We start from the raw sequence: 14,111 nt of genomic DNA, 5'->3' as shown, positions 1-14,111 counted from the left end.
TAGTCTTCGTTGTCACATGATCTTCAGAAATTATTTTAAAATCCTGATTTGCTGTTCAAAAAACATTATTATTATTATTATTATTATTATTGAAAACAGATGAGTAGATTTTTTTTCAGGTTTCTTTGACAGAAAGTTCGGTGAACAAAATTTATGTGAAATAGAATAGATCAATTTAAAGAATCCTTGCAAAATAAAAGCATTAATTTATATACTTGTGATAATGATAATAGTAATAATAATAAATGTTCTTTAGCAGTAAATCATCATATTATTCTGATTTCTGAAGATCATGTGACACTGAAGACTGGAGGAATGATGCTGAAAATACAACTTTGACCACAGAAATAAATGACATTTTAAAATATATTCCAACAGAAAGCAGTTTTATTGTAAAAATTTATCACAGCATTACTTTTGCTTATATATAAGTGTATATTAAAATGTTTAATAATTCAATCAGATTAATTCAACTCTTTTAAATAGACTGCAGCAATAATATTTTATCGCACATTTTATTTAGTTCAGAATCGTGGGAGAATCGTGATCTCTATTTGTGACCAAAAAAATTGTGATTCTCAATTTATCCGGAATCGTGCAGCCCATTTGCATTTATTTATAAAGACTTACAACTATATATTGTTACGGTTCCTCAGCAAGGAACGCAACAAAATCAGGGAGATGCCACATAACCGCTTAATTTGCATAAACAAACATTTATTAAACTATAGAAAATAAACATAAAATGTTTATTAGTCAGTATAAGTGTATAGTCAGTGTGTCAGCATGCATGTAAGTGATACAAATGTAACAAAATGTAACCAACGAAAGATAATGTCCAAACATCCGATCTAAGAAAGGCGGATCATACGAAAAACTCCTCAAGTGCGGCGGTGGTCTCCCGCAACCTCCATAACCCTCGAGAACACTGGTAGCTCCATGAAAGGCAGACAAAACACCAACAAGCACCAAATCTTACTCCTCCAGCAGTTCCAACAAGTCCTTTTAACAGAGCGTTGATTCAGTGCAGGTGCAACACCACATCATCCAATCACCTGCAGCTCAGACAAAAACAGTGACTCACTGAGACGTCACACACCCCCCTTTAAAAGATCCTGTATCCCATGAAAAGGATCCTCACAACACCAGAAAGTTTTTTTTTTTTTTTATCTATTTTTTCATAGCATCCGATCCACCAGTACAATCATGTTCTTTACGGTCATCTCAATTCTTCTTGATTGCTCACCTTACCCCCAGCAATCTGGATCCTGAAAGCAAATTAAGGAGACAAAAGGAGCACAGAAAAACAGAAACAACTGGCCAAACATTACTTTTATTCAGTGTGATCAGGAGCACGAGATAACGCAACTGCCACTACGTTATCAGAACCCTTGATGTGTTTTACACTTAAAGTGTAAGGCTGTAAAAAGAGAATTCAACGCATCAGTCGCTGACTCGGGGACTGTAGCGAATGTAAAAATGTTAAGGGGTTGTGATCAGAATAAACCTCCACAGGTAGTCCTCCCCCCATGTATACATCAAAGTGCTGAAGAGCCCAAATTAAAGATAAAGCTTCTTTCTCTATCACAGAATAGTTATTTTGGTAAGTATTAAACTTACGAGAAAAGAAACTTACTGGATGATCAAGTCCAGTCTCGCCTGTTTGCAACAAAACAGCCCCAGCACCAATCTGGCTTGCATCTACCTGTATTGTAAATGGCCTATCCAGCCTAGGAGCAGCTAGAACAGGAGCAGTGGTTAACAACAACTTAACATTGTCAAAAGCTTTCGGACAATTTACACTCCAAACAAACTTGATGGAATTCTTGAGCAAATCAGTGAGCGGGGCAACAACAGTTGAAAAGTTTTGGCAAAATCCTCGATAATACCCCACCATACCCAGAAAACGCATCAGCTCTTTCTTGGTTGATGGGGGAATGAAATGTTGAATAGCCACGATCTTGGCTTGAATAGGACACACCTCACCTTGGCCAACTTGGTTAACCGTAAGACATGCCTCTGCCAAACGGGTCAAAAGAGCACGAAGATGTATCAAATGTTGTTCCCATGTGTCACTGAACACAATAACATCATCCAAATACACCGCACAACCTTCCAGGCCAAATATCACTTTATTCATCAATCTCTGGAAGATTGCGGGTGCATTTCGTCCTGATCTCCCATTGGATGCTGTGAGAGCCCGCGCAGTCGGGTTTTCCTGTTCTTGCTCTCCAGCCGGTGTGGCTTACCCGTCTGATGCTGTTGAGTATTGTGCTCGTGTCAGATGTCGGCGAGAGTACTCCTGGTTGGGTTTTCTTTACTTGCTGCCACAAACAGGTCTTATCCATCTGATGCCATGAGTATTGATCTCCCGTCTGGTGTCGCAAGAGTCCTCTTTGTTTGGCTGCCCAAAGCCTGTTTATCTGCTCAACTGAGAGTACCTACATATCCGTCGTCCTGAATCTTGATTTCCAGTCGGAGGTTTCATGGGTCCTCTCGGTCAGTTATCTGCCCTGGTTGCCCACTGAATAGCAGGGGCTCATCAGCCAGTAGGGCCCGTATGACATCACCGTGACCCATTCCAGTCGAGTCAACTCGGGGCCCTCCTGGTCAGGATATCCAATCACGTTGCTCCTTCTCTATCAGCCGGTAGGGCTCATCCGTTCCAATGCAGTGAGGTGCTCTGGTTGTGCAACAGCTCAAGCCCTACCAACCGGGTGCCACAAATCACATAGTCCGATACAAGCAGCCGGTTGGGCCTATCTCTACAAATAGATAAAGTTGCTTCCACTGGAGCACATAGGCTCTTCCATCCTGCCAACCAGCTGACTTTCTAAACATCAGCCCCCGCCAGATCTCAAAGCTATTGTGGGGGGTTCTTAGTCTGGCGGCTTTTCTTTCCGCAATTGCTTTTTGGGGGGTACTCTAGGTAAGGGCCATTCCCGAGCTCGGAGCCCTTCCCCGGACAGCACACCAAATATGCATTATAATACTTCAGCTAATTATATGTAAGTGTGAACTCGTGAAATTGGATTCATTGCTGTTTCATGCTGTATTCCAAGCCAAAACAACTGAATGCAAAGTGTGAATTCTAGGAGAATGTTTGTGTCGTGATAAGCATGTATGCACGCTCAGTAGGAGGCTGCTGCACTATTTATTTATTTTTTCTCTTCAGAGAATTCTTTTCCATAGCCTATTAGTTAAAATCCCCAAACTGTTTACTTAAATATTAAATTAAGATATAACATTAAAAGTAATCATTTTGGCAATCTAAAAATCTACTTCTCGGATTTAACTGTAATCTGATTACCCCTCATTTAAAATTATAATGAAATACAGTTACTCATATTTTATATTTTAAATAGGCTATGTAATGCTGTTACATGTATTTCGTTACTCCCCGGCCCTGTATATGTGTGTGTGTGTGTGTGTGTGTGTGTGTGTGTGTGTGTGTATATATATATATATATATATATATATATATATATATATATATATATATATATATATATATATATATATATATTAGGGATGTCAATGATTAATCAATGATTGATTAATTGTCAATGAGAGATGCAATCGATTAAAGCTATCGATGGTCTGTTAACTTAATGTTGGGCTGCTTGCGGCACATGCGCAAAACACGTGCGAGTGTCTGCGAGTGACGGAGATGGTATATAAGTGCATCATCATTCATTCATTCATTCATAATGTACAAATTAGGCTTTTAATATGTTTTAAAAGTACATTCAAAAGAAAAAACACAAAGTTCATCAACATGTAGCTAAGTCATTTCATTTAATGCGCTTTGCATGGCACAGGATTGAGAGACTAATCACTCCTAAACTTGTTAATTCATTCCTACGACTTAATAATTGGTGACAACTGTTCATGTTTCATTAATTTTATTCCTTTAATAACCTATGATTTAACTGAATTGAGGGAACTAATTAATAAATGGAATTAATTCTTAATTCATGAAAAATGGGATGCTTTAAAGGAAAAGCTTAGTCTATGTAAGTAATTGGCCTAAAATAAATATAACTGTTTTCATAAATAAAAAATTTAATACTTAATTAAGAGACTGGATTTAAAGGGATCCCCTCGTGTTAAGACATGTATAGCTTAATGTAACATAAATTATGTTTCTTACTGAAATATGTAACAGACAACCCATGAAGATGTAGGTTATTTAATGGTGGGGGGGGGGGGTTATTATTTTATGTGCACAGTACATTCTGCGTTGATGACGTGAGCTAGTGGTGCTTTTTACCACAACACATCTCACAAGAAAATAAAATACTGATACGATACTGTTACCGGTTATGCTGGTGTGTAAGAATGACGCACGAGGAAGACTATATACAAAAGGTACTTTTAATAAAAAAGACAATATATAAACATAAGAGACAACATTAAGATGCAACAATAATCACGGACGAGATGAACTAAACAGACATGGTATTTAAGCACACCGGAGGTAATCAGGGAAATGGAGACAGGTGGGGATTAATCAATTAACAAAGAAAAGGAAGATTACCAAATAAGGAAACAAAGTCACTGAATGTAACAGTTCACTGTGACGACTGAGTGAAGGAGAGACTGGAAACATGTGCGAGTTAGAACATAATTTAATGAAGACCAAAACAAACTAGAACACAAATAAAGATGGGAAGACGATAATCCAAGATGGTGAAGGGCGGTGAGTAATCCAGATGGTGATGGTGAGTTGGCAGCAGGAGAGGATGGAACAGAAACTGCGGGGAATCTCACAAACACAAGACGTGAGACAAGCCATTATATAGAGGGAGAGTGATGAGTGACAGCTGCTGCTGATGACAATTAATGGAGACGCCCACAAGCTAATCAGTGCAGAAGCGAAACACAGATTTCACCACAAAGTGCAAAACCCAGAGATCACGGTTTACCAACCGTGACATTCACCCTCTCCTGGAACGGTGCGTCCTCACACCACAAGAAAAATACCAGCGGAGGGAGGGTGGGTGTTCAGGAGGCGGACATGGGGCAGGCAATGGAGAGGACCCAGGATGGAGTAGGAGGGAGGAGCCAGGGGGGAGCCCGGAGCAGGAAGAGCCAGATGGTGCACCAGAGACCAGCCCGGATGGAGATCCACGGTGGAGTCGATGGCGGGAGGAGCCATGGTGGAGGAGAAGCCGACAATATATATATATATATATATATATATATATATATATATATATATATATATATATATATATATATATATATATATATGCTGTAGTCTGCACTTTGAATTCCCAAAGCAGGCAATATTTGCCATGTCACAAATATATATGCATATACACACACACACACCAACACACACACGTTTGGTTTTGTGAAAAGTGGGGAAATCCCATAGGCGTAATGGTTTTTATACAGTAAAAACTGTATATCCTATGGCCCTACACCTAACCCTAACCCTCCCAGGAAACTTTGTGCATTCTAATTTATAAGCGTTTTGAAAATTGGGGACATGGGTTATGTCCTCATAAGTCACCCTCTCCTTGTAAAACCTGTGTCATACCCATGTCATTATAAAGAGTTGTGTCCTGATTTGGCACAAAAACAAGAGCACTGTCACACACACACACACAAGCTGGACCACTTGCTCACACATGCACATACAGGCACACACACACTAGTCAACATTTGAAGTGGATCAAAACATTTCATCGGAATTGTCCCAAAACCAAAAGGACTTCTTGTTTTAGCACAACTTTGAACTTTTTTGATCCATTTCAAATGTTGACTGCTATATATTTATACATTTTATATAATATTTAATTTATTTATTAGAGGTGCTCCGATCAGATGCCGATTACAGAAGGCAGTGGGATATCAAATCTGCAAATCCGATCACTGATAATGATCGTTTTTTATCATGTAGAATTTTTGGTAACACTTTATTTTGATAGTCCACTTTAGACATTCTACTAGCAGTAAGTAACTTTGCAACTACATGTCAACTAGCAGTTAGTAGAGTATTAGTAGTCTGTCTGCTTATATCTTCCAACACTTTCTTTGTCAACTTATTGTCAACTTATACTATGCCTAAACCTACCCTAACACTAACCCTAAACTTACCCTAACAGTCTACTCGGAGAGTTAGTAAACATGTATTTGCAAATTTCTGAGATTTAGTTGATATGTAGTTGACATGTATTTGCAAAGTAACTTATAGTCAGTAAAATGTCTAAAGTGGACTATCGAAATAAAGTGTAACCAAATTTTTTTATAGTGATTGGTGTAACCCAAATTTGGACCTCTGTCTTGAGGGCATTTGCTACGTGCGTAACCTCTGTCTTGAGGGCATTGGCTACGTGCTTAAAAGTACAGAACAGTCTGTTTTGGAAGATCTCAGTTGAACTTTAGACCTTAGAAGACATATATGCATCATGTATTTAAATTTGAGGTTAATCTACAGCCTTCTGAGCAATGCTCAAAGTCCAGCAAGCAACAACTAATCTGCTGACTGATCTGAAATAGGGAACTGAAACCAGACTGCAGAGCTCATCTGATATTTTTGGATTAATGATTTAACACCTCTTAATATTTGCTGCAGATACAGTTTAGTTTTAATCACGAGTTCCTTTGTTTGGCAGAGCTATAAGAGGAGACAATACACCCCTCCTTTATGACTCTCTCAGGCTGAGTTCAGACTAGACCCTTCTAGCTGGACTTAGTCTCTTCTCACCTCTTCCTTCTCATATTCCGGGGGCTCACTTGAACTCTTTGATCTACTTACAGGTTTTATTCAACTCAGATACATTGACTTTTATTATTATCTTGAAATGCAGGTATTTTATATACTGGTTATATACTTTGTATTATTTTACTAACAGTTTGAATTGCTTTTGAATATTCTAACCAAAGGTATTGTATTAACCTTAGATGAGCAGAATCCGCCATATATGGATTGCTTTTAAAACTATATTAATTTTGGATTTGCATTTTCTATATTTGAAGCTGATATTAATACTTCATAATCTGTTTGTAAGAGATGAGTTTTTGTCTTACTTCCTATATTCTTTGAATAAATTTGCATATTGAAAAACCCTACACCGTCTGACCAGGATTGAAGTCTCTTTTTTGCATCAGTTTATGGAGGCACCGCTGGGATCGTTGAAGTTTTCGTTTCATTGAAGTTTTGATGCAACGCAAGGCGAAGTAAAGAGAGGTGAGTAGCTCATCTTTTTCTCTTTATGGGCTTCTGTGGTGTTGCCTGCCGGGTCTAGGAGACATATCCGTGAACCCATCTCGTTCAATATTCTTGAACTGCAGCAAGAGAACGAGTTTGGGGCAGCCGGTGGTTAACCGTAGACGGTGGATGTAACCGTATTTGAAAAAACAGTGCGCGCTGTGGGACGAGACGGTGATTCGCGGCATTAAATGTGTTGTTCACTATTGAGGGGTACTGGTAGTGAGGATAAATATCTGCGCTATACATCCTGCGGGGTTACCGGGGGTGTATTGCGAGCACTTTTTGGGGTTACCGAAGGTGCAACAGTATTTTGAGACACGCGCTGTGAGGGGTACTTACAGCGTGCTGGTCGGACAGAGGGCCGTCTCTTGTTTTGGATATTTTTCTCCAGGATTGGACTCGGCAGTTTTTGACACGTACAGAACTCCACCTTGCGACTAAATTAAAATCAATAAAATGGCAGACGGTGAATTAAGTTAAAAACAAAAAACAAAAGGTAAAGATAAAATAAATAATTAATTTCAATTGAGAGTATCTGATTTGAATAAACCTTTTCTTTGTTGGAGTTGTCAGCACATGAGATAATGGCACCTGTTCAGAGTAAAGAAATTCCAAGTGAAGCTCTCACTGTCCAAGTTGCTGCTATGGGTATTGGGAACGTAGAAGAAATAAGACAGAAAATGATTAAAGATGGATTTAGAGAGATTTGGGGTCCACGTAGACAGAGTGAATGGGTGTTAAGAGAAGTGATGGACCACAAGAAACAAAAGAAATATGCACGTGTTTTATGTTGTTTATGGATAAGGAAAGCAAACGGGCTTTTGACAGACAGAAATGGCAGAATTGTACAGGTTGATAATTTGGCACAAGCAGCTAGAGATGCTACGAAAGATATGTGGGATCTATTAGATCTCGTAACAAAGGAGCCTAGGACCGAGACAGGCAAAGCTCCTAAGATTGATGATATTTATAACTGGCAGGAGTATGCTTCAAAGTTAAAACGTGCTATTGCTAAAACAGGCAGAAATATAACTGATTTATCTGAAAATGGAGGAATACAAGTAGCAGCAATTTCTCCGGGCAGTTTGGAAGAGGGCGACGCTGACTGGGGCGAATATGTCAAACTGTATCCAAAGTTACCCTGTTACAGTGAAATTGACAGTGAAAAGAGAGCCGGTCCAACGGCCCCGATGGCACCAATTACTGTTCCCCTGCCTGGTCAGACTTTGCCAGGACACCAGGAAGCGACAGCAGGTGGCCAAGTGGGGGTCTATCGAACTATGGGTGTGCGTGATTTAACCAGCATTGTGAACACGCTGCCAATTATGAAATCTAACTGTACTAACTCTGATTTTTGGGACCGCTTGTGGGTGATGGCAAGGGCGAATCGTCTTGCAGTAAAAGATTTGTATTCTATTTGTGAACAGGTCTGCCCCTCAACATACACCGGACAGATCGTGAATCTCACACCACCAACGAATCCTCCTGCGAATGCAAATGATTTTGCTACACAGTTTAACGATCTGCGTGTGGAGGTGCAGCGTGTAATTGGATCAGGAATCCAAACATTTACTAACGTGACCTTGATTAAACAGGGCCCTAACGAGCCCTTTGTTGAATATACTGAGCGTTTTACACAAGCTCTGAAAGAATTTGTTGCTGCAAAAGAAGCTGTTGATTTGGATTCTCATATTTTATTGCACACTGCACAATCTAACATGAATGCAAAATTCACCCAATTGTTCAGGTCTTCCTTGCCAACGATTGGAGACTGGGCGGCGTTCATCGCATGGGGAACCAGGGCTCAGGACATTGTTGACCAAACGAAAAGGGCAGTTGCTGCAGTTGGGCCACCTCCCCTCCCTGCTGTTATCTGCTTTCAATGTCAGAAAACAGGTCATTATGCAAGTAGGTGCCCTGAGCGAGAGTTAGAACGAGGAGTTAGAAAGCCAAGTTCCTCTTTTCGGCCGCAACCGGCCCAGAGACAGTTCCCTCCTCGCACTTATGCTGAAAATAGAAATGACACTGAGCCAAAGGAGAATGACATGCAGGCTCAGTTGAGAATGCTTATGCAGCAAGTTGATAAATTAACAAAAGCACTCGAGATTTCTCAATGACGGGAGGTTGCTTCCATTTTAATGGAACAATTTGACCCCCGACCATTTTTGCATGCTAACCTAGGAGGCCAGGATAGTTATATGCTAGTTGATTCTGGGGCCTGCGTTTCTATTACTGATCTTGACTTACCTTTAACAAATAAACACACAACGCTTCAAGGATTGTCTGGTGGCGGTCTTTTCACACAGTCTCAATTAATTCCTTTAACAATTTATCCATGCAGCAAACCCTTTTGGGTGCAATTCTGGGTGGGTGAAAGCCAAGTTGGCACTGTATTAGGGATGGATTTATTGGAAAAATTAGAGGCAGATATTTTATTAACTAAGAATCAAATAGTTAGTAAGTTTTTGCCAGTTCCCATTCCAATTGTTAGGAAAATTGGAAGTCCTAAATTTAATATTGGAGCTGTTGTATCAAACGAGAAAGAGTCTACTGATTCTCCAATAATCCAATACTTTTCTGAGAAATTTCCAGATTTGTGGTCAACTTCTAAACTTGATGTTGGTCTTTGCAGAATTGAGCCTCTGAATGTTTCAGGTCCTGTACCTCCTCCAGTATTCCAGTATCCTCTTCGGAGAGAAGCAGAAAGAGCGGCCCAGGCAATTGTAAGCCAGCTCGAGGAAGCAGGGATTGTGGTAAGATGTGTCTCTCCATGTAACTCACCTATGTGGCCTGTACGGAAACCAGATTTGAGCTATAGGCTTACTATAGACTATACCGCATTGAATGCTGTGACCACCAAGGCAACCCCCATTGTTGCTAATCCGTCAACCATTCTAAATGACATTTCTCCAAATCATCGCTATTTTAGCGCAGTAGACATCACTAATGGTTTTTGGTCCTGCCCTATAAGGGAGGAAGATCAATACAGATTCGCTTTTACTTGTAATGGGGTACAATATACCTGGCGAAGACTTCCACAAGGTTTTTGTGAAAGCCCATCCTTGTTTCATTCAGTTGTTCGTGACGCAATTTCTAAGATTGTAAATTCGTGCGCGCCATCTGTTATAATTCAATACTGTGATGACATTCTCCTTGCATCTCCAAATAAGGCGCAGCATCTGAGTGTACTCACTCTCCTGCTGAAAGCACTTCGAGAAGCTGGCTTCCTTCTAAACAAAAAGAAAGCACAGCTGTTTAAACCTGAAGTGACATTTTTGGGTCAGAGTGTTGGTCGTGAGGGAAAAAGACCTCTTCCAGATCGGGTCATAGCCATTACACAATTGACAAAGCCAGCCACAATTACAGGTTTGAGATCATTAATGGGGCTATTTAATTTTAATCGGGTATACATTCCTGATTTTTCTGATTTGGCAAAACCTCTAACAGAGGCTCTTAAGGGAGGCCTTCCGGGCACTTCCCCTCTAGAGTGGACAGTAGAGATGGCTGAGTCTTTCGATCTCCTCAAATCCGCCCTAGCTTCCTCCCCTGCCTTACATCACCCTGATATGACAAAACCATTCCACGTTTGGACACATGTAGGCCCAAATGCGTACAATTGTGTGCTGGGACAGCACAAAGGGGACAAAAGTTTTGGAACTGTTGGATATTACTCAACTGTTATTCCTTCCTCTATGAAAGGACAAATGCCGTGCTTGATGGCGTTGGACTGTGCAGAGTGGGCGCTGAAGGTCACCGAGCACATCGTCGGTTACAACCAGACTATTTTACACACCCCACACCGCTTCTTGCGTTTGCTATCAGAGACAAAGGTGAAATCCATCTCAAACCAGCGACGTGCTAAGTGGGAAACTGCTCTAATGAGTCCTCAGCTTACTGTTGTTGCAGATAACCGGACGAATCCTGCCTCTCTAATGGAGAACGGAGGGAGTGCACATGACTGTGCTGAGGTGGTTATTTGTGACAGAGGACACTTCGTCAGAGATGAACCATTTGCTGACGCCATGGACATCTTCGTGGATGGCAGCAGCTTTTATGAAGGGGACACACGTTACACAGGTTGGGCGGTGGTAGAGGGGAAGACGGGCGAAGTCTTGGCTGGAGGGTCGCTACGGGGGGGGAGTGCTCAGATCGCTGAATTGCATGCTTTGAAAGCTGCTTTAGATTTAGCACTTAAATTAACTACAAGTAAAAATAGCTCCATTTATGTGAACATTTTTACAGACAGTGCATACAGTTATCATGTAGTGCAGAGTTATGGCCCTGTCTGGAAACGTCGCGGCTATCTGACCACCGCTGGTACGCCAATAAGTCATCAGACCATCATTAAAGAAATTCTTGATGCATGCGAGAAAAATTTTACCTAACAGTGTTGCGGTTTGCAAGGTTACAGGTCACAGTACTTTCAATGATTGGTGGGCAAAAGGAAACTCGCTAGCTGATAAGGCTGCGAGAGAGGCGGCCAGGGGTGCATCACTTGGAGAGGTGGTTGCCATTTTCCCTGTTCATCCAAATTGTGCAGGATCAGAAACTTTATCTAAATTATACACAGATGAAGACCGTGAACTGTGTCAAAAGATAGGAGCAATTCTAACTGAAGAAGTAATTTATGTTCTAGAAGAGAAAGTTGTTCCGCCTAGCGGATACCAGACTGAGTTAATTGATCTATACCACAGCATTGCACACCAAGGGGTTCACAAAACTAATGCTATGTTGCAACAAACCTGGTTTTGGCCAGAAATGTCACAGACTGTGAGGGACAGACTGTCCAGATGTATCCACTGCTTACAGACAAAACCACGTTTTGGGAGAGGTAAGATACCAATTGGCCACAGTCCTCGCCCGCGAGGACCTTTTACACATTTGCAATTGGATTTTATCTCTTTGCCATCTGATCATGGATTTAAATATGTGTTAGTTCTCGTTTGTAAATTCTCTAGATGGGTTGAGGCTTTTCCTCTGCGTACCGCCACAGCAGAAAAGGTTGCCGAAGTGCTCCTACGAGACATCTTCCCTAGGTGGGGAATTTGTGAATCCCTGGACAGTGACCAGGGAACTCATTTTACTGGTAAGGTTTTGAAGTCTTGCATGAAAGCTTTGGGGGTAAAACAGAAGTTGCATATTGCTTTTAGACCCCAATCATCAGGGAGCATTGAGTCACAGAACAAAAGTTTGAAAATGGCTCTGCGAGCTAAATTAAGTGAGTATGACGGTGGTTGGTTTAAACACCTACCAGCTGTTCTAATGGGGATGAGAGCCACCCCAAATCGTACCACAGGGTTGGCACCCTTTGAAATCTGTATGGGAAGGCCTATGGCACTACCGTACGATGCTCCATTGCTGCGCACCGGTCCTTCTGGTCCATTGAAGGATACTTTGCAGGATTATCTTAAGTTGCTCTCGTGCGCATTAAAAGATGCCCATTTCAGCGCCCTCAGTGCCCAAAATGCTGGAGATTTAAAGAATGCTGCATTCAGTCTAACGGCTAAAAATCCTGTACAAGTGGGGGATCAGGTAATGATTCAGAAAATAGGGAACTTAGGTTCAATGTCTTCCAGGTATGAAGGTCCTTACTCTGTGCTGCTGACCACTCCAACATCTCTTCTCGTTGAGATCGAGCCAGGTCTGACTCGATGGAAGCATCTTGCCCAAGTGAAGCCCCTTTCTCCGCTTGCGGATACTGAAAATCCCTCTCCAAACGTCACGGACCAGGGATGATGGATTCTTTATTTGAATCAAGGGTAATTTCTGCAACTTAGAATAAGTAATGTTTATAGAATTTTTGTGAGGTGACTGAGGGTCTGACTGATGTCAGGAGTGAGATTAATTTTCACTTAGCCCGGCTTTACAAAACTAAATTAATTTACAATCCATCATGCCTGTCCCCGTGGATTATGACTTGTGAATAATACCTTTTCTAATGAAAGTTGGTTCAACAGGTGTGTACCTTATCGACAAAAATGCTGCTAAGGACAAACAATGATTAATGATTAATTGTTAACTTCTCTCCAGGTTTCCAGTGCTGAGTTCCCCTAGATCTGATGCGTTTATTTGTTTATAAAATGATGAAATGAAACTGAAAACCATGATGTTCACATGTGATAAATGTAATTAATGTGTTTACCTTTCTTGTTGTGTGTGTGTGTGTAAATGTTATATGTAATGTTTGTCGCTTCGCTTTGGCATTATATGTGTGTGTGTGTGTGTTTGTGTTTGTGTTCTTTTTGTTTCCACATATTTCTGTTCCTACTACTCTAAAACTTAACAGGTATGAGTGCATGCTGATACGGACCTATCCTGCGTACATTTACCACACGACTGGTTCTAAGGGTGACCCTTTTGGTGTGACTTCTGCATCAGTGCAGCTCATTGACGATTCGGGAGAGGTTGCTGTGCTCGTAGCTGGACATCAGTGTTGGATCCCAAGAACTGGACGCATCGTCATCACATCGCACACTAACTCTACATCATCTGAGAGACTTGTGCTTTCATCTACCAGCTGATATATAGATTTACAAATCCCTACATCAAGATGCCTGACAAGATTATTGATCAAAAAAATTCTTTTACTCCTATTGCTACCAGCAGTGATGAAGAAATGTATGAATTAGAGGTGAAGGGTAAGGAAAGATACGAGATGTTGAAAAAGATCAACGAAAGTTTGGAAATTTGCGACATGATACCCCAATCTGATAAGGACAAATATCTTAAGAAACTACCCAGTAAGAAGAGAAAGTACGATGATAAGTTTAGAGATGGAAAGAAGGGTAGGCTGTAGCAAGTCCTCGACCCAGCAAAAGTCCAGGTGAGGTCAGGGGTCGGATTCTTTTAGTGGTCCTCGTCTGACTAGCTTGGTGAAGAAATCCTG

The sequence above is a fragment of the Carassius gibelio genome, chromosome B6 (assembly GCF_023724105.1).
Source record: "Carassius gibelio isolate Cgi1373 ecotype wild population from Czech Republic chromosome B6, carGib1.2-hapl.c, whole genome shotgun sequence".
Lineage (NCBI taxonomy): Eukaryota > Metazoa > Chordata > Actinopteri > Cypriniformes > Cyprinidae > Carassius > Carassius gibelio.
Note: the sequence above shows the minus strand (reverse complement) of the source record.